At 46.5% G+C, this 22,066-nt stretch overlaps 1 protein-coding gene across 25 annotated transcripts in view; it reads right to left on the bottom strand.

Moving 5' to 3' along the window:
• Positions 1-22,066, bottom strand: part of LOC140429166 (teneurin-3) — a 3,593,949-nt gene that overhangs the window by 843,860 nt on the left and 2,728,023 nt on the right. For all 25 annotated transcript variants that reach the window (XM_072515817.1, XM_072515806.1, XM_072515811.1 and 22 more), the window contains one exon: positions 15,412-15,476. The gene's annotated coding sequence lies outside the window, so the exon portion shown is untranslated. The remainder of the gene's footprint in view (positions 1-15,411; positions 15,477-22,066) is intronic.

Raw genomic sequence — 22,066 nt, 5'->3', positions numbered from 1 at the left:
ATCTGCTTTGTATTGCTAACCTAATCCCCTTTCATTTCTGAAACATTAATACATATTTTGTTCCCCTTTTTACAAGGATAAACCGAATTAATGTTGGGAAGTCCACTTCAGCTCTTACAAGAACACAACGTTAAAGAGGTGCGTTCAAAACGAGGAGGGTGTTCGGAGACAATCACATCAATGCGAGTCTGGACTAGACTCGTAAAGAGGCCAAACCACGGAAAGATATTTATGAACCAGTTGGGCTTTTAAGACAATCTGTCTGTGTCATGGTCACTGAAACCAGGACTTCATTTGCAGACTTATTAAAATAAATTCAAGTTCTCAAATTGCCATGGTGGGAATTGAATTAATTCCCTCGATTAATGCAAAGCCTCTAGTCCAGCAACATATCAACCACACTACTGCACCTACTGAGCTTGGGTTCTTGGTTCCATTAAAATAGCACAGGAATTTATACAAATGTGTTAACACGGCAATAAAAATAGTGCAGAGAGGAAATTAAACATGCAGCTGGTTTAATACAAAAAGGTGAATGTCGTGACAGTAAACTAGACAAGCATGGCTAATGTTTTTATAAACACATTTTAATCCCTGCTGTGCATTAGGAAACAACTGTGGAAAAACGGAGGAAGCATAATGATTTGCCTGTACTTAAACCACCTTCAGTGTCACACGTATCTGAAATGCGTTCTGCAGGTGCCAACTCAAATAGTGGTAATTACGAAGTGCAGCATTATTTTTCCCATGGATACAGTAGATGGCTTTAGTCACCCAGCCATGATTTATGGATAGCATCAATGAGCCTTAATGGAAGTGTCATAACCCTGAAGCTAGATGCAGGAATTATGTAGTGATTACACTGGATGTACAGACCATGGCATGTGACAAAAGAAACCAAGACTGAGACCCACCTCAATTAAACTGAAGGTATTTATTTGGTTGCCGCAATTTCCTTTTACTCTTTTTTCAGATATGTGTGTCAATGGCAAGGCCAGCTTCTATTTTCTATGCCTAATTGTCCTTGCAATGGTGATGGTGAGCTGCCTTCTTCAAATGTTGCAGTCCGCAGGGGTGTTGCTACACCCACAGCACCATGAGGGAGAGAGTTCCCGGATTTTGACCCAGCCACAATGAAGGGTCAACGATCTACCGTCGTCAGGGTGATGTGTGACTCTTAACTGCCCGCTGCAATGGCCGCACAAAGCACTATGTTCAAGGGTACTTGGGGATGGGCAACAAATGCTGGCCTTGCCAGTGACGTCCACATCCATGAAAGAATTTTTTAAAAAGGCGGTGTTGTTCCCAAGCACCTCCTGCCGTTGTCCTTCTCCTGCCGTTGTCCTTCTATGATGTGGAGATGCCGGCGTTGGAATGGGGTGGGCACAGTAAGAAGTCTTACAACACCAGATTAAAGTCCAACAGATTTATTTGGAATCACGAGCTTTCGGAGCGTAGCATCTTCATCAGGTGAGTGAAGAGGTAGATTACACAAACACAGCGTATATAGACAAAGCCAATGATGCAAGATGATACTTTGAATGCGAGTCTTTGCAGGTAATTAAGTCTTTACAGGTCCAGACGGTGCGACTGGGGTGAGGGATAATCACAGGTAAAAGAGGTGTGAATTGTCTCAAGCCAGGACAGTTGGTAGGATTTTGCAAGTCCAGGCCAAATGGTGGGGGGTTAACTGTAGTGAGACATGAATCCAAGATCCCGGTTGAGGCCGGACGCATGCGTACGGAACTTGGCTATCAGTTTCTGCTCCTTGATTCTGCATTGTTGTGCATCCTGAAGGCCACCTTGGAGAACGCTTACCCGAAGATCAGAGGCCGAATGCCCTTCTATGTGAGCAATCCACATCTACAAGGCACAAGTCAGGGGAGCCAATCAAGGGGGGCTGCTTTGCCCTGGATGGTGTGGAGTTTCTTGAGTATAGTTTGCAGTGCAAGTGGAGAGTATTCCATCACATCCCTGACTTGTGCCTTGTAGATGTGGACAGGCTTTGGTGAGTCAATGCTGAGCCGATGTAATAAAATAAAATAAAATGTAAAAATAAAGGTACATAATGTATGATTTACTGTTGGCTCTCCAATCTATTTTAGGTCTCTGGGAATATGAATGAATATGATGGTGGAGTTTTCTATAGATGCCCTGTAGATGCTTTGGATTAGAAATAGTGAGAATGATGGAGAATTTTAGCTTCCAGCAACTTGCTTCAAGGTCTTGTTTCATTTTTTTACTGCAGAGCCGAGCATCAAATTGACGACAACGCGTCGCCAAAAACTGAATCTTATAGAAGGTTATTATTTTCTCTGAGCACTAAACTCAAAACAGAGTTGAAGCACAGAGAGTCACTTTTCTATAGCACTGTCATGCTCCTCCTCCAAGCAACGTTCCCTTTCCCATTGGGAGAATGGAATTGGTAAGCTTTTGCTGGAGCCTTTTCTATATTAGAAGCACCCAGTGGGTTTGATGAGCAATATCTTGGCAGAACTCACCTCTCGGCAGCCCTTCAGACTCAGCAGGAGTGCCAGGTAAGAGTGAGAGACCTGACGAGAAGCCTTCCGAGATCTCTCTATTCCTGTCCTCACTGCAGCCTGAAAAGAGACAGAAAGGCAAGTGGCGGCACAGTGATTAGCACTGCCGCTTCACAGCACCCGGGACCTGGGTTCAATTCCAGCCTTGCGTGATCTGTGTGGAATTTGCACATTCTCCCTGTGTCTGTGTGGATTTCCCCTCGGTGCTCCAGTTTTCTCCCACAGTCCAAAGATGGGCAGGTTAGGTGGATTGGCCATGCTAAATTGTCCCTTAGTGCCCAAAGATGTGTAGGTTAGGTTACAGGGTTATGCAGATAGGGCGGGATAGGTGGGGGAATGGACTTGGGTAGAGAGCAGACTCGTTGGGCCAAACAACCTTCTGCACTGTTGAAATTCTATGAAATGCTGGTGGGCTTTCTTGACAAATGCTGTGGTCCCTTTAATTGGAATCCTTCCTTTCACAGATGGACGCATCATCCCTCCCCTTCTTAGTTGGTCAAAGAACATGGAGGGGGGGGATGTTAATTGGATTGGGCTCATAAAAAGGTTATTATTTGCTCTGAGCACTGCTGTGTGGAGAGTCCGGTTCCAAAAGAAAAGTGGCCCCACCATTCTGGCAGGGACCAAGGTGGTAGGATTCTGCCCCTGAAGAGCAGTCTGAAGTCCTACAAATAGATGGGTGACGTCTGTGGAAATGAGGCTACTTTCATTGAAGATGGAATCACAGAATTAGGGGTGTATTCTGTCAGCAAGCTAAGAGAGCAATTAACATCGACTCCTCACAAAAAAGGTACACAAATAATTTCTTGGAATGGCAAATTACTGAGGCACTACATTGCATGCACACACAATAATTAGAGATGCTTGAGAAGAAAAATCAGCTCAAAGATTCTACATGGTAAGCATCATGACTTGTCAGCAAAAGCACAGGCATAAGTTAAAATGCTGCATAGCTCAAGAAAACTGATGAGCAGAAAACCATGGGAAGTATGTTCACACAAACTGGCACGGATCACAGTGAACTCTTTCAATAATGATCCTACCTTTGACATGCAAGTCCTTCCCAAATCTTACTCCCCGAGTCACAATCCTGTGTCACACTTTTTATTTCAACGCTTATGGTATGAAATCCTTTTTTATTTCCTTTTTTGAAAATGTTTTTATCAGATTTTCACATTCAAAAATTCGACATGGTGGCACAGTGGTTAGCACTGCTGCCTCACAGCACCAGGACTGGGGTTGAAATCCGGCCTCAGGTGACAGTCTGTGTGGAGTTTGCACTTTCTCACCGTGCCTGCGTGTGTTTGCTCCGGGTGCTCCGGTTTTCTCCCACAGTCCAAAGATGTGAAGGTTAGGTGGATTGGCCATGCTAAATTGCCCTTTTGTGTCCAAAAGGTTAGGTAGGATTGCTGGGTTACAGGGATGGGGTGCAGGCATGGGCTTAAGTCGGATGCTCTTTCCAAGGACCAGTGCAGACTTGATGGGCCGAATGGCCTCCTTCTGCACTGTAGGGATTCTACGATTCTATGAAATTACAAATGATAAAACCTCCCAAACAAAAAGAGAGAAAAAAGATCCAACACATATATTTACACGTGTTTCCCCACTTCTGTGGCCATCACCCCCACTTTGGACGGTATACATATTTCACAATTCCTTATACGTCCACAGCACGTATTTAGAAGCGACTATTTACAGTTTGGTCAGGCGTCAGCTTGAGTCCCTTATGGTTTTTGTCCCTTGTCCCTTGCGTTTTCTTTGCATGCCTTTGCTCCCCTTCCCCACTTCCTCTCCCTCCCCACCCCGCTCCCTTCACTCCGTCCCCTTTCCTTTTTCTCCCTATTCCATGGCATGTCTGTGTCGCCTTCCCCCATTTCCCCCAGTTACTCTACTGGCTGTTGGCTGCGAACAGGTCTTGAAACAAGTTGGTGAACAACTTCCAGCTCCTGTGAAAACCTTCTTCACACCCATGGATAGAAAATTGTATTTTACCCAGCCTGAGAAATTCCGCCAGCTGGGCCAGCCAGTCTGCAGCCTTAGGTGGTGCCGCCGATCACCAGCCGAGCAGGATTCTCCGTCGGGTGATCAGGGAGGCAGAGGCTAGAGTGTCGCCGCCCCCTCCTCATGAAGACATCTGGCTGGTCTGATTACCCCAAAGACCGCGACTTTTGGGCATGGCTCCACCCATGGGTTTTTACGACAATCGGCAATGGTTTCATCGGCATGGCTCCACCCTCACTCCCATGGTATCAAATCCTAGGTAAACTTTGACAATTGGAAAATCCTATTGAAATAGTTCAACGGTTTCCATGTGGAGTCACCATGTAGTAGCAGGCTCCAGCCACTCAGTGGCACTGTGAACATATCTCTCATTTCCCTCTCCCCCAGTCACAACAGCCATGTTATTTTACTGTTGGTTAAATATTTTCATTCTCTACATGCTATTCACTTTATTTTCATTTCTCAAAACTGTTGTCAGCCTATTTATACCACCACTGAGTTTTTCATCCAAGGATTGCTCCCACAGTCACCTTGCTTCCCTTACCATATTGCGAAGCTCTCTCTTCCTGACCCAAGGCTGCCGCACTATACTGAGTGTTCCACCCCTCCCTTGGCACACCCACTGTGAACCAGACAGGCTTAAAGGGCGCTCCATGATGTCTGCTCTATTTTTCCTCCCCTCTCTTCCTGCAGGTTGCAAAAGCACATCGCCAGAAAGAAGCTTTTGAAACACTCAGGCTTCCCCGGAAGGGCTGACCCAAGATTTTGGGAGAGGCCCTGTTACATAATGCGTTCCCGTTTGCAGGAACAAAGTTTCGGGGGAACCCTTTGTGTAATGATGTCCCCTCCAGTTCAAACACCAGTTCCCGGTGAAGTGGGGCCAGGAACAGGCTTTGAATTACAAGGGGGGCATTTCTTTCAAGGCTTACCCCACAATTTTGGGGAAAGCCATTATTACTTAAAGTAAATACTCTTCAGATAATAGAGGCTTTTTTAAATCTATGGTTCTGAGAGAAACGATATGTTCATGCATTGTGTCCCACTGGTTGTTTTTCATAGAATCCCTACAGTGCAGAAGGAGGCCATTCGGCCAGTCGGGTCTCTACCGACCCTCTGAAAGAGCACCCTACCTAGGCCCACTCCTCCGCCCTATCCCTTTAACCCCGTAATCCCACCTAACCAGCACATCTTGGCCATTAAGGGGCAATCTTTATCCATTGTTCTCCCCATCTCCTACCTTAGCAATCTGAATGCCTACTTCTTCCTGTCTAATTGCCCTTTCCTGTTCCACCTAGCGCCTCTCGGCTATTGCCACAAGGGTGCAGTGTCCACGGCCTTGTACCGTGCATGAGCAGCGGCCTTGCTGGCTGGATGCCACCTTCACCTCGCTGCACTAAGTCATCGCTAATATTGCCTCTGAGCTACGCGGTGGCATGGTCGCTCAGCAGCCTGAACAAGCACCTTTAAATTGCTGCTTGTGCATGGCTGCACTTAAATAATTCGAGCACACACTTTTAGGGGAGGCGGTGGCATACTGCTATTGCCACTGGACTAATAAACAAGAAACCCAGGATAATGCTCTGGGGACGGGGTTCGAATCCCGCCACTGCAGATGGTGAAATTTGAATTCAATAAAAATCTGGAATGAAAAGTTTAATAATGACCCATGAAACCATTACCGATTGTGAAAAAAAACACATCTGGTTCACTAATGCCCTTTAGGGAAGGAAATCTGCCATCCTTACCTGGTCTGGCCTACATGTGGCCCACAGCAATGTGGTTGACAGGTAATGGCCCCCTCAAGGGCAATTAGGGATGGGCAATAAATGCTGGCATAGCCTGCGACACCCACATCCTATGAGCAAATTTTAAAAAACGTCAGCGGCAGTGTGTATCACAACTCAAAACAATCCAGCCACGATCTTTCCCAAAAGAAAGAATCGGATAAGAGCCTGGATGTGAAAAGAATTATCAGGATAATTGCAACGAATTTGGGGCTAAATTACCTACTGCTATTCCCGAGTTCCCAGAGAGGTGTGAGACTAACTGGATTGCTTCAAGAGCATGTTGGTGCATATGGGCTGAATGGCCTCCTTTTCATAGAATTTACAGTCCAGAAGAGGCCTTTCGGCCCATCGAGTCTGCACCAGCCCTTACAAAGAGCACCCTACTGAAACCCATGTATTTACCCTATCCCGTAACCCAGTAACCCGTAATCCTATCCCGTAACCCAGTAATTAATTTAAATTAAGCTAGAATTGTGAAGTGTAGGTTAACAAGGGCTGCCCCACCCACTCATATAACTGGTTGGCAGTTAAGTGTCAGTCACTTAAATCTACCTTGATCTAAAAGCAGGTGGGGGAGGGGAGTCAATTCAGGACAGTTTAAAAAGAGCAACTTGTAAACTCACTCCCAGTGAGTTCTCCCAGTGAGCCATAGAAGACACAGCCAGAGTGAGACAGAACCACGAGTGAGTTTGGGAATTTGAATCTAGGTGGGAATTCAAAGCTTGGGTGGGGAGGAAGTGTTTTTTATCCCTGGTAAGTGACTGGTAAGTAGTGTTTCTGTTTTTCTGTTTCTTTTCATTCGTATATTTATTTATTTTTTTCTTCTTTGTTTATTCATTTATTTAAATTTTCGGGCGGGAAATTGTTATTGTTGATGTTAACCGAAGGCTTAAGACATGGCAGAAGATCTCAGACCCGTGTCATGCTCCTCATGTGCGATGTGGGAGCTCAGGGACACGTCCACTGTCCCTGGCTCCTTCACGTGCAAGAAGTGTGTCCAGTTGCAGCTCCTGATAGACCGCTTGACGGCTCTGGAGCTGCGGATGGACTCACTTTGGAGCATCCGCGATGCTGAGGACGTCGTGGACAGCACGTTTAGCGAGTTGGTCACACCGCAGGTGAAAGGTACTGAGGGAGATAGAAAATTGGTGACAGAGCAAGAGTAGGAAGGCAGTGCAGGTGTACTCTGCGGTCATCTCCCTGCAAAACAGATATACTGCTTTGGATACTGTTGAGGGAGATGGCTCACCAGGGGAAGGCAGCAGCAGCCAGGTTCATGGCACCGTGGCTGGCTCTGTTGCGCAGCTGGGCAGGAAGAAGAATGGCAGGGTTATAGTGACAGGGGACACAATTGTAAGGGGAATAGACAGGCGGTTCTGTGGACGCAATCGAGATTCCAGGATGGTATGTTGCCTCCCTGGTGAAAGGGTCAAGGATGTCTCGGAGCGGCTGCAGGACATTCTGGAGTTGAGGGTGAACAGCCAGCTGTCGTGGTGCACATAGGCACCAACGATATAGGTAAAAAACGGGACGAGGTCCTACAAGCTGAATTTAGGGAGTTAGGAGTTAAACTAAAAAGTAGGACCTCAAAAGGTAGTAATCTCAGGATTGCTACCAGTGCCACGAGCTAGTCAGAGTAGGGATGTCAGGATAGAGGGGATGAATGCGTGGCTCTAGAGATGGTGCAAGAGGGAGGGATTCAAATTCCTGGGACATTGGAACCGGGTCTGGGGGAGGTGGGACCAGTACAAACCGGACGGTCTGCACCTGTGCAGGACTGGAACCGATGTCCTAGGGGGGGTGTTTGCCAGAGCTGTTGGGGAGAGTTTAAACTAATGTGGCAGGGGGATGGGAACTGATGCAGGAAGTTGGAAGGTAGTAAAACAGGGACAGAAACAAAAGGCAGTAAGGGGGAAAGTGTAAGGCAGAGAAGCCATAGTCAAAAATCAAAAAGGGCGACAGTACAAGGTACAGTGACTGAGGGGAGCTCAGTGAATAGGACCAGGAATACTAAAAGGAATAAAACGGGAAGTGAAAACATTAATGGTAAGCGACGCGGCAGGTTGTCACATGAAGATATGGGTTCAACGACAAGGAAAATTAGGAGAAAGGTTAAGAGGAAATATAACTTTGGAGAGGTTACTGATCGAGGTGTTAAGATTCAGAACAGAGGTTAAAAAAGCCAACATAAGTGTACTTTACCTGAATGCTCGTAGTATTCGGAATAATGTAAATGAGTTGATGGCGCAAATCATCGTGAATGACTATGATTTAGTGGCCATTACTGAAACGTGGTTAAAGGATGGTCACGACTGGGAGTTAAATATCCAAGGGTATCAAAGTATGCGGAAGGACAGAGTGGATGGTAAGGGAGGTGGTGTAGCTCTGTTATTTAAGGATGACACCCGGGCAACAGTAAGGGATGACATCGGTGCTATGGAGGATAAGTTTGAATCCATTTGGGTGGAAATCAGGAATAGTAAGGCGAAAAAGTCACTGATAGGAGTAATCTATAGGCCACCAAATAGTAACATTATGGTGGGGCAGGCAATAAACAAAGAAATAACTGATGCATGTAGAAATGGTACAGCAGTTATCATGGGGGATTTTAATCTACATGTCGATTGGTTTAACCAGGTCGGTCAAGGCAGCCTTGAGGAGGGGTTTATATAATGTATCCACGATAGTTTCCTAGAACAGTATGTAATGGAACCTATGAGGGAACAAGCGGCCCTAGATCTGGTCCTGTGTAATGAGACAGGATTGATTCAAGATCTCATAGTTAGGGATCCTCTCGGAAGGAGTGATCACAATATGGTGGAATTTAAAATACAGATGGAGGGTGAGAAGGTAAAATCAAGCACTAGTGTTTTGTGCTTAAACAAAGGAGATTACAATGGGATGAGAGAAAAACTAGCTAAGGTAGACTGGGAGCAAGGACTTTATGGTGAAACAGTTGAGGAACAGTGGAGAACATTCCAAGTGATTTTTCACAGTGCTCAGCAAAGGTTTATACCAACAAAAAGGAAGGACGGTAAAAAGAGGGAAAATCGACCGTGGATATCTAAGGAAATAAGGGAGAGTATCAAATTGAAGGAAAAAACATACAAAGTAGCAAAGATCAGTGGGAGACTAGAGGACTGGGAAATCTTTAGGGGGCAACAGAAAGCTACTAAAAAAGCTATAAAGTAGAGTAAGACAGATTATGAGAGTAAACTTGCTCAGAATATAAAAACAGATAGTAAAAGTTTCGACAAATACATAAAACAAAAAAGAATGGCTAAGGTAAATATTGGTCTTTTAGAGGATGAGAAGGGAGATTTAATAAAGGGAGATGAGGAAATGGCTGAGGAACTGAACAGGTTTTTTGGGTCGGTCTTCACAGTGGAAGACACAAATAACATACCAGTGACTGATGGAAATGAGGCTATGACATGTGAGGACCTTGAGAGGATTGTTATCACCAAGGAGGTAGTGATGGGCAAGCTAATGGGGCTAAAGATAGACAAGTCTCCTGGACCTGATGGAATGCATCCCAGAGTGCTCAAAGAGATGGCTAGGGAAATTGCAAATGCACTCGTGATAATTTACCAAAATTCACTAGACTCTGGGGTGGTCCCGGCGGATTGGAAATTAGCAAACGTGACACCACTGTTTAAAAAAGGAGGTAGGCAGAAAGCGGGTAATTATAGGCCAGTGAGCTTAACTTTGGTAGTAGGGAAGATGCTGGAATCTATCATCAAGGAAGAAATAGCGAGGCATCTGGATGGAAATTGTCCCATTGGGCAGACGCAGCATGGGTTCATAAAGGGCAGGTTGTGCCTAACTAATTTAGTGGAATTTTTTGAGGACATTAACAGTGCGGTAGATAACGGGGAGCCAATGGATGTGGTATATCTGGATTTCCAGAAAGCCTTTGACAAGGTGCCACACAAAAGGTTGCTGCATAAGATAAAGATGCATGGCATCAAGGGGAAAGTAGTAGCATGGATAGAGGATTGGTTAATTAATAGAAAACAAAGAGTGGGGATTAATGGGTGTTTCTCTGGTTGGCAATCAGTAGCTAGTGGTGTCCCTCAGGGATCAGTGTTGGGCCCACAGCTGTTCACAATTTACATAGATGATTTGCAGTTGGGGACCAAGGGCAATGTGTCCAAGTTTGCAGACGACACTAAGATAAGTGGTAAAGCAAAAAGTGCAGAGGATACTGGAAGTCTGCAGAGGGATTTGGATAGGCTAAGTGAATGGGCTAGGGTCTGGCAGATGGAATACAATATTGACAAATGTGAGGTTATCCATTTTGGTAGGAATAACAGCAAAAGGGATTATTATTTAAATAATAAAATATTAAAACATGCTGCTGTGCAGAGAGACCTGGGTGTGCTAGTGCATGAATCACAAAAAGTTGGTTTACAGGTGCAACAGGTGATTAAGAAGGCAAATGGAATTTTGTCCTTCATTGCTAGAGGGATGGAGTTTAAGACTAGGGAGGTTATGCTGCAATTGTATAAAGTGTTAGTGAGGCCACACCTGGAGTATTGTGTTCAGTTTTGGTCTCCTTACTTGAGAAAGGACGTACTGGCACTGGAGGGTGTGGAGAGGAGATTCACTAGGTTAATCCCAGAGCTGAAGGGTTTGGATTACGAGGAGAGGTTGAGTAGACTGGGACTATACTCGTTGGAATTTAGAAGGATGAGGGGGGATCTTATAGAAACATTTAAGATTATGAAGGGAATAGATAGGATAGATGCGGGCAGGCAGTTTCCACTGGTGGGTGAAAGCAGAACTCGGGGGCATAGCCTCAAAATAAGGGGAAGTAGATTTAGGACTGAGTTTAGGAGGAACGTCTTCACCCAAAGTGTTGTGAATCTATGGAATTCCTTGCCCAGTGAAGCAGTACAGGCTCCTTCATTCAATGTTTTTAAGATAAAGATAGATAGTTTTTTGAAGAATAAAGGTATTAAGGGTTATGGTGTTCGGGCCGGAAAGTGGAGCTGAGTCCACAAAAGATCAGCCATGATCTCATTGAATGGTGGAGCAGGTTCGAGGGGCCAGATGGCCTACTCCTGCTCCTAGTTCTTATGTTCTTTACATTTTTTGGACACTAAGGACAATTTATCATGGCCAAACTACCCTAACCGGCACATCTTTGGACTGTGGGAGGAAACTGGAGCACCCAGAGGAAAACCACGCAGACACGTGGAGAACGTGCAGTCTCCGCACAGACAGTGACCCAAGCCGGGTATCAAACCTGGGACCCTGCAGCTGTGAACCAACTCTGCTAACCACTATGCCACCGTGCTGCCCCAAATGTATTTTTGTGCTTCATCATTCTATAATTCCAAACTCCGAACCATGGTGGCACAAAAAAAGCGAGAAAAGCCCCAGAAAGCCAAACCAATACATAAAAGAGAAAGGGAAGAGAACTGCAAATATATACGGATGGAGAACCCAAAGAAAAGACGCAAAGCAATGAGGAAATAAAAGAGTGATGTTGCACATCAGTAAAAAAAGGGAATGTGTCCTTTGATTTGGTATGCGTAACGTCACAAGAGAACCATTAGCAATATACCAAAGCTGTGTGTACTATGCACGTCTGTAAGCGTCACACCTAAATATATGTTCTGACTCACCCGAAGCAACACCACAGGAGACTTTTCGGGATCAAGATCAAAATTAGCTGCAAGTCATTATTTGCGGGGGGGGGGGGGGGGAAACTCACTCTGTGATTGCCTGTAGACGAGTAGAAAATTACAGAAATAGGAACTGCCTGTGACATACGCTTCTGTAAAACGAATGTACGCAGCTGATAGCTTGGCGTGAGACCCTGGTAAAGATTGTCAGAATGCCAGTGATGATGAACTAACAGCATATGTGCACAGCTTGATAGCATCAGTCCCAGAGTCTGAACAGGGACTTGGGCAAATCAGGCAGGAGGCTGCAGAGGACACAGCTACCTGGATTCTCCGCGAGACAACACAAAATGGAGCAATGTTGCTTCAATGAAACAGTGGTCTGCACTGAATGACAGAGGCAAACTCACAGGGATCAGGTCTGTTTCTTTTAAAGCGAGGTCAGCTGTAATTTTCTTTGCAGACTGCTTTAATAAAACAAGTTCAGTATTGTGTTTTGGCATTAAGAAGTGCAAGCAGATCCCACGAGGCTCACTGTTGGCTCGGACTAGGCCAAGATATAAGCAATCCAGAACTCCCATGTCTCATTTATCAACCATGGGGGACAGCCCTCTGTGTCCAGTTAACATCGGACCATGACAGAAAGTTGCTTCGGCTCTCTTGGAATGCAAGAAAAGTTAGGTGTCACGAACTGTTACTCCAATTATCCAGTATCTGCTCTTAGACAAATGACAGTCAAAAATGATTCATCCAAACATTGAAATCAACATTCTGCAAGAAACCCCCCAGAACATCCAAGTCTGGATAAGATGACATTTTCCATCTTTGTGGGAAGGATGAAAAAGCTCCTCTCTGTCTACCTTTTATCACTTTAAAATCCTAAATCTATATTCAGGGAAATATTAGTCTAAGCAACATCTTCTTATGATTCAGTTCTCATAATAATCTTCTCATAATACCCAGAACTGGATACAGGACTCCAGATGGGATCTAACCAGAGCTTAGTGCTTAACTTCTATCTCTTTGCATTCCAGCCCTCTTTAGATAAAGGCTAACATCCTATTAGTTCTCTTGATTACTTTATGTAGCTGTCCACTATTTATAACGATTTCTATAAGTACACCCTGAATTTCTCTGCTTATTCTTTGCTCCCAATGGTACAGTTACAATGGCTTGGTTGGTTGACTGAACATAACTAAGTTGTACAGACCAGGAAATGTCCCCCCTCCTCCCACAATGTCCCTGCTGACATTGGCTAGATGGGCAGGACAGGATCAAGGGGCCAATGAGCCACTCCAATCACGTTCCTACTGGAAGGGAGTGCGGATGGGAATCAATCCCACTCCAATTGCCCTCACATGTGTTAACCGTGGCTCAGCTGGTGGCACACTCACCTGTGATTCAGAAGATTTAAAAAATCAATTTAGAGTACCCAATTCTTTTTTTCTCCTAATTAAGTGGCAATTTAGTGTGGCCAATCCACCTACCCTGCACATCTTTGGGTTGTGGGGGTGAGACCCATGCAGACACGGAGAGAATGTGCAAACTCCACACGGACAGTGACCCGGGGCTGGGGTCAAACACGGGTCCTTGGCGCTGTGAGGCAGTAGTGCTAACCACAGCGCCACCGTGCCACCCCTGATTCAGAAGATTTTATATTCAAAGTCCTACGCCAGGACCTTCGCACAAATATCCATAACATCCCGACAGCGCAGACAGAAGCCATCTGGCCCACCACGCCTGCACCGACCCTCTGAAAGAGCACTCTACCCAGATCCACTAACCCGCCTCATCCCCGGAACCCCGTACATTAAACATGGGATAGCCACCTAACCTGAACATCATTGGACTGCCGGAGGACACCCACGCAGGCACTGGGAGAACGTGCAAACTCCACACAGTCACCCAAGGCCGGAATCAAACTTAGTTCTCCACCACAGTGAGGCAGCAGTGCTAACTACTTTGCCATCGTGCTGCCCCTAGATCATGGGTGATTATCTCGGTTAATGCCTAGACCAAGACTGATAATCCAGTTCATGATACAATTGTGAGGACCACCAGGATAATTTATTTGTGTCCACTTACGGGATGTGGGCTTCGCTGGTTAGGCCAGCATTTATTACCCATCCTTTTTGCCCTGCCGAAAGTGGTGGTGCGTTTCCTTCTTGAACCGTTGCAGTGCCTGAGGTGTATGTACACCCAAAGTGCTGTTAGAGAGGGAGCTCCAGGATTTTGATGCAGCAACAGTGAATGAATGGCGATCTCTTTTCCAAGTCGGAGTGGTGAGTGACTGGGAGGGGAACCTCCAGGTGGTGCAGTTCACAGGTATCTGATGATCTTGTCCTTCTAGACAACTTTGAAAGTTGCTGCCTAAGCAACCTTGGGAGTTCCTGCAGTGCATCTTGTAGATGGTACACACGGCTACCACTGTTCGTTGGTGGTGGAGGGATTGAATGTTTGTGGAAGGGGGAGCAATCAAGTGAACTGCTTTGTCCTGGATGGTTTCGAGCTTCTTGAGTGTTGTTGGAGTTGCACCCATCCAGGCAAGTGGAGTGTATTCCTGACTTGTGCCTTGTAGATGGCGGACAGGCTTTGGACGCTCAGGAGGTGAATTAATCACCGTACGGTTCCTAGCCCTTGACCTGCTCTGGTAGCCACAGTATTAATAAGACTAATCCAGTTCAGTTTCTGATCAATGGTAACCCCAGGATGTTGATTGTGGGGGAGTCAGCGATGGTTGTGCTATTGAATGTCAAGGGGCAATGGTTCAGTGCATTCTTGTAAGAGATGGCCATTGCCTGGCACTTGTATTGAGTGAATGTAACTTGCCACTTGCCAGCCCAAGCTTGGACACTGTTCAGGTCTTGCTGCAACTGGACATGGACTGCTTCATTATCTGAGGAGTTGCGAAAGGTGCTGAACATTGTGTAGTCATCCGCAAGCATCCCCACTTCTGACCTTATGAATGGAAGGGAGGTCACTGATGAAGCAGCTGAAGATGGTTGGGCCGAGGACACTACCCTGAGGAACTCCTGCAGTGATGTCCTGGATCTGAGATGATTGACCTCCAATCACCACAACCATTTTCCTTTGTGTCAGGTATGACTTCAACAAGCGGATCCTGATCAAGATTAACCTTTTAATCACAGAACCGGATTATCTGGCCATTATCACAGAACTGTTTGTGGGAACCTGCAAATGTACAAGCTGACTGCTACCTTTGCTTACAGTACAACAGTAACTACACAATGTACGTCATTGGCTGCAATAAGCTTTGGGATGTCATTAAAAAAGCTTTACAAATGCAAGTCTTTCTTTTTATTGCCGACCTGGTCACTGCAGAAGAAATATCCTGATCTCCAAAGCAAATTATAATGAAGGTGCAAAGTTCAAGCTCCCAAAAATAAATGCCTCAATAAGTCACAGTCCAACGCTGATCAATAATCCTACCTGTTTTCTGGTTGAAACTTTTCCATCCAACCTGTTGTCACCAGCATTGGAGGAGTCATTAAAACCTGGAATGCAAAAGGAAGGACATGAGAACTAAAGAAGCACTTTTCGTCTCAGAGTGCCCACCTCACCTCCACTGCACTCACGGGAAGAGGTGCAGAAAACCCGGAAACAATGAAGATGACATTTTAAAACCAAATCTTCCATAAATGTATCTTATAATTCTAATTGCGTACAATGGTAACATTTACAATGTAATACTGCTTTAATGTGATATAATTACACTTTCTCAGAGGTTTCATGAAATCAGGAGGCAAGTGTCTGAGAATCTCAAACTGAGATGCTGATGGAGTGGAGGTGGTTACAACGAAAAGTTGACTTTGAATCACCCCAGTCCTGTCCCTCTAAACTGGAGCTGAAATGGGTGGGCTTGTTGCGAGCAAGACTACAAGTTCTAGCCTGAAGATTCGTGTGGCTGGAACAGAAAGGTCACATTTTAAAAAGTGTCCTTCAGGGAGTCAGTTAGTGAGCAGACACAGGTCATGAGCCTTGTTTTAAAAAAATAAAAAAATTTAGAGTACCCAATTCATTTTTTCCAATTAAGGGGCAATTTAGCATGTTCAATCCACCTAACCTGCACATCCTTGGGTTGTGGGGGCAAAACCCATGCAAACACGGGGAGAATGTGCAAACTCCACACGGACAGTGACCCGGAGCCGGGATCGAACCTGGGACCTCAGCGCCGTGATACTGCAGTGCTAACCACTGCGCCACCGTGCTGCCCTGGTCAAGAGCCTTATTGTTGGATATACTGTTTCGCATTGAACTGATGGCGCACACTTGACTCCTTGTGGACCAGGATCTGAAAGGTCAGTGCTCAAACTTTTCACTGATATATCTTCTTTTACATAACAGAGGTATTCCATTCAGCTCTCTCATAGCTGATGGGTGAAAATTGAAATCACTCCACAATCTGCAGGTACTCGACTTGCTGTTTCAACTAACTCTTGGAAAACATATGCAGCACTGTATACCCTGAGGACTCATTCTGATTTAAGGCATTGGTCATAATATTGCATAATATAATGCACCATATCTGCAAATGAGAGATTGAACAATTCAATAATCTCTTAAAGCTCAGTAAAAAGAGACAGATGCATTGCCTTTTTTCTTATTTTAGAGTACCCAATTATTTTTTTACCACAAGAGAGACATACAAGATCTAAGCTGACAAGTAAAGGCATTGCACCTCATCTTGGGCTTGTTCTGATGCTTGGTCTTGAGAAGCGATATTCACACAATAAATAGCCAGTTAACCTGTATTTTGTTATAGTTGGTCAAAAGATAGTGTTGGTTAGATATATGTTGGAGAGGACAACAGCAGGACTCCCCTATTCTTCATCAAATAGTACCATGCAATCTCTAACATCTCTAACATTCATCTGACCAGGCAAATGATTTAACTGAAAGATTTAACTGAAAGGGGATTCTCCACTTCTGCGCCCAAGTGCCCACACCATCGTGAACACCGTTGAGGTTCACAACGGCGCGAAACGGCCCCTATCCCGACCGATTCAGGGCCCGATAATGGGCTAGGGGCGGGGCCGCGTCATCTACATGCGCCAGGCCTTGTCGCCACGTAAAGGCGGCGCTGCACACATGACGCGGCCGGTGCCGCATAACTGGCGTCACCCGCGCATGCGCGGGTTGGCCGGCGCCAACCCGCGCATGCGTGGTTTCCGTCCTCTCCGAGTCCGCCCCGCAAGAAGATGTCAGACGTATCTTGCGGGGCTGCGGAAGAAAGGAGGTCCTCCTTCAGAGAGGACGGCCCGACGATTGGTGGGCACCGATCGCGGGCCAGACCCCATTTGAGGCCGCCCCCGGTGCGGGATCCCCCCCCCCTCCTGCAGGCCGCCCCCCCCAGCGTTCCCGCGCTGTTCCCGCCGGCAGCGACCAGGTGTGGACGGCGCCGGGGGGAACCCGCCGTTTTGTCCTGGCTGCTCGGTCCATCCGGGCCTGAGAATAGCAGGGGTGCCGGAGAATCGCCATTTTGGGTGTCTCGGGCGATTCTCCGGCCTGCGCTGCGCGGAACTCGACGGGGCCGTTCTCGCCGCTTGGGAGAATCGCGGGAGGGCGTCGGACCGGCGTCGTGGGAAAATTCGGCGACCCAGGCGATTCTCCCAAATCGCCTGGTATGGGAGTGGAGAATCCCGCCCATACATTCTGACACTCCTGCACAGCCTCATTGAACTGAATTGTTAGCCTAGATAAACACACCTCGATAAAGACTAGCTAGCTGCAGCCTCCCATCGCTGTTGTGACCTCACTTTTCTTTTATAATACATGAATCTAAGAAATTCTAGGTACAATGCTATGAGCACCGGGATTCATGTGGTTGTTCCAATCGCAAGGTTAAAGACAATCTAAATAAGAACACTGCCCTTGTCGGCAATCGCCTGATGTCTCTTAATCTCTGCATGTCTTGGCTACAATTTGATGCATAAACCCATAGGACACGAGAATTAGGTGCCAGGTAAAGCACTAGCTCCCTCTGAATGATAATGACTGTGTGATCAGCTTGGCTCAATGGTAGCATTCTCAGCTCTCAGTCAGTAAAACACACCGCAGGATTTAAGCACCATAATCTAGGCTAGACACGGGGAGAACGTGCAGACTCCGCACAGATAGTGACCAGTGGGGAATCAAACCTGGGACCCTGGCGCTGTGAAGCCACATTGCTATCCACTTGTGCTACCGTGCTGCCCAATAAATGCTGGCCTCGCCAGCAATGCCCACTTCCCATGAATAAATAAAAAATCCTTGGACGCAATTCAGCAGCCTCATCGCTCCATTTGGCTCATTTAATATTCACCGGATTTAACCGTAGCCCAGGTCTCAATGGCTCCACCAGGGAGACCTCGCCAGGGCCCTGTTTAGTCATACCGACACCTGAGGTGGTCTCCATGGCCATTGGAGACCCCCCGAGCGATTGGGGTAGGGCAGGGTGATACTCTGGCACTTCCTCTGGCACCTGGGCCCCTTGGCTCTGCCAGCCCTTGCACCCGGTAATGCCACCTGGCACAGCCACAGTGCCAGGCTGGTAATGCCAAGGTGCCAGGTTAGCATTGCCAGGGTCAGGCCTGTGGTGACCTTACCAGGTAGAAGGGGGTGAAGGGGTGATGGTTGGCGGGGGGGGGGGGTGGCTGTTGTGTTATGTACTCTGGGATAACACAGGCTTCAATCCGACGCAGCTTTGACCAAAAGATACTCCAGACTTTGAAGTAAGTTCAATGTGATTTATTGAACCATTAGCACAGTTCTCTATGAGTTCGACTCTCCTGCTAATCTTGCTATAGTAACTCAGTCTAACTAACCAGTCTGCTCCAAGCCATGTGGTGGGGGTGATGCTTCTGATCTGCCCCTGGTCCTACTCTCTAACTAAGGTGTCATCTGTGGAAAGAGCCAGAGCATGTGTGCCCTGTCCTTATATATGGGTTGTGTAATGCCCCCTTGTGGTAGTGTCACCTCTGGGTGACTTGACTGCCCATTGGTCGTGTCCTGTTCCATGTGTTCATTAGCTGTATGTCTGCATGTCATGACGTCCCTGGTGCTCCCTCTAGTGTTAGTCGTAATGTATTTACATTAATGCATATCATCACATCCCCCTTTTTTTCGTGTTACATATTTTCTGTACAGTGTTAAAGAAAAATTGGACAAAAACAAGTAAATAAGTGATGACATGTACAAGTTATGATGACTATACAAGATCAAAGAATAGTTATGATGACATTGAGGATTATACAATACCAAATAATAATGAGTCCAAAGTTCATGAATTTACATGGTCGAGTGGCTTTCTTGTTTTGTTATTGAAGTGTCAATGTTGATGTTGTCATTTCCTTGTGAACGCCGTCAGTGCCCTGGTGTTTACGTAACCAAGACGTCATCAGGAGGTGTTCAAATGGTCAAATCACTTCATTGTCTGAGGTGGACTCTTTTTTTTTTATGCTTGTGGTAGCAATTCTTGATGCCATCTTTCCTGAAAGCTGGTTTGCTTGTCCGCAGTGTAGCAAATGTGAATTGGTAAGATGCGTTGACATGCCATGGTATGTTCGCACACTCGCCATTGTTCTGAGCTGAGCTGTAACATTGTCCTTCATGGGCAGAGTTGTACCATGTCATACCAGTTGTTGTTCTATTGTTGTTATTGACATGCTTGTTGTTGTGTTTGTTGCGCTCAGTGACCACCCCGAGATGAGAATTCGAGTCCTTCACAAAGTTACTTGTGTCTGTGTCCTTTGTGGCATCTGTTGTTTCATTGAGCGTGCCGTCTCTGATTCCTTGGCGTCCCCGTCTGGAGTCATGTCCGGTTCACTTGAATCATCTTTGGCTTGTCGATGCTCCCCGTCTGGAGCCCTTTCTGGTTCACCTGAATCACCTTGGTTTCTTGATAGCTGAGATCTGTCAGTCTCGCTGAGATGTCGCACATCTTGTATGGGAATTGTGAAGCCTTTGTCACTTGTCGCACATGCAGTGGGTAGACCTTCAGTGTCTTCTTGTCAGTTAGATGAGCTGAGTAGACTGTCAGAGTCTTCTTCTGGTGGCTCAAGTAATCTGGGTAGATCGCCATAGTCTTTTTGTTGTGCACTTGAGCGTGGCAGACTTGCATCGTCTGGTGCTGGATGCTCAGATAAGGTTTCTAGACCTTCATGGTCGTGTTCATGCAAGCACTGCGCTCTGGAGTCTTGCTTTGCTTCCATCGTGGAGTCTGTCAACGAGCTCGCTGTGGAGGCTTGTATCGCTCTCTCTGTGGAGTCTGGCATCGGTCCCTGTGTGGAGTTGTGCAGTGCTCTCGCTGCGGAGTCAATCTGTGCGCTCTTAACGGAGTCGTGCAGTGGTCTCGCTGTGGAGCCTGTCATCGCTTTCTGTGCGGAGTCGGGGAGTCTTCGTGGAGCATGGACCACTCTTGTGGCGTCAGGCCGCTCTCTGTGGGCTTCTACCGCTCTCTGCCTCTTGGCGTCAGGCCGCAGCAGAATAATGTACCCATGGGTCGGGATGTCGTCTATGCTGGGCTGAGGATCCTCAAATCCGAAGATGTGTCAATGTACAACACATCTCGTTGTGGTTCGGATTTGGTACTGAGGTCGCCACGTCCAATGATGAAATCATTGTCTGAGTCGTAGTCTTCAAGGACTAAATCATCTCTTAGGGCGGTGCTAACTGCTTGTTGCAGGGTTCTGCGGAGGTTACCTTCAGCTACCGGTCGAAGTTCAGGCATTGTGCTGTCATTCCAGGTGAAAGAATTGTGTTTTCTGGCTTTAAAATTTCCCCCCCTATTTTTGGATATTTCCTCTTTAAGTGGGCGTGGTCCAGGGTCTCTGACGTCATGACGCTTGTGACGTAGAGCGTAGGAATGGATCGCGCATGCGCAGATCGCTTTTTCTTCACTGTGCGCTCTTTTCGCAACTGCGCATGTGCGGTTTCTCGTGCATGCGCAAAACATTGTTTCGCCGGTTCACGTCTTCTCGGGAACTGCGCATGTACGGCTCCTTGCGCAAGATGGCTGCCAATCAAAATTGCTCTTTGCTTCTGTTGCAAGCCTACCTTTGCCTCGTGGTGAGTATAGGTGCCAGTTTTACCGATTTCTGTTGTGTTCACCTCGCAGTAGTTTTCAAACTTGTCCAGGACTGTCTGGAAGTCTCTCTTGTCCTGCCCTTTGGAGTACTTGAAGGAGTTGAAGATTTCTGTTGCACTTTCACCTGCAATGGCGAGTAGAAGATCTATCTTCTCAGCATCGGCCATGTCATCTAGGTCGGATGCTACCATGTAAATCTCAAATCTCTGCTTGAATGAATGCCAGTTGGCACTGAGATTGCCATGGTACCTGAGCTGCTGAGGAACCAAAATCTCGATAATCTTGCTTGGGTGATGTTGCTGGTAGTCATGGATCTTGCTGAGTTGAACTATATAGATTCAACAGGCACTACTGGTACCATGATGTGTTATGTACTCTGGGATAACACAGGCTGCAACTCGATGCAGCTTTGACCAAAAGGTACTCCAGACTTTGAAGTAAGTTCAATGTGATTTATTGAACCATTAGCACAGTTCTCTATGAGTTTGACTCTCCTGCTAATCTTGCTATAGTAACTCAGTCGAACTAACCAGTCTGCTCCAAGCCTTGTGGTGGGTGTGATGCTTCTGATCTGCCCCTGGTCCTACTCTCTAAGTGTCGCCTGTGGAAAAGAGCCAGAGCATGTGTGCCCTGTCCTTATATATGGGTTGTGTAATGCCCCCTTGTGGTAGTGTCACCTCTGGGTGTCTTGACTGCCCATTGGTCGTGTCCTATTCTATGCGTTCATTAGCTGTATGTCTGCATGTCATGACGTCTCTGGTGCTCCCTCTAATGTTTACTTAGTGAAATGAAAATCGCTTATTGTCACAAGTAGGCTTCAAATGAAGTTACTGTGAAAAGACCCTAGTCGCCACATCCCGGCGCCTGTTCGGGGAGGCTGTTACGGCTGTTAGTCGTAGTGTATTTACATTAATGCATATCACCACAGGTGGGGGGGGTGGTGAAGGTGGTGGTGGTGGACATCAGGGCAGCCTTCCAAATGGCACCCCCGACAAGCCTTTCTTGCTGAGAAGCTTCAGC

Source organism: Scyliorhinus torazame, chromosome 9, assembly GCF_047496885.1.
Source record: "Scyliorhinus torazame isolate Kashiwa2021f chromosome 9, sScyTor2.1, whole genome shotgun sequence".
In the NCBI taxonomy this organism is placed as follows: domain Eukaryota; kingdom Metazoa; phylum Chordata; class Chondrichthyes; order Carcharhiniformes; family Scyliorhinidae; genus Scyliorhinus; species Scyliorhinus torazame.
This window is presented reverse-complemented; position numbering and strand designations above follow the sequence as displayed.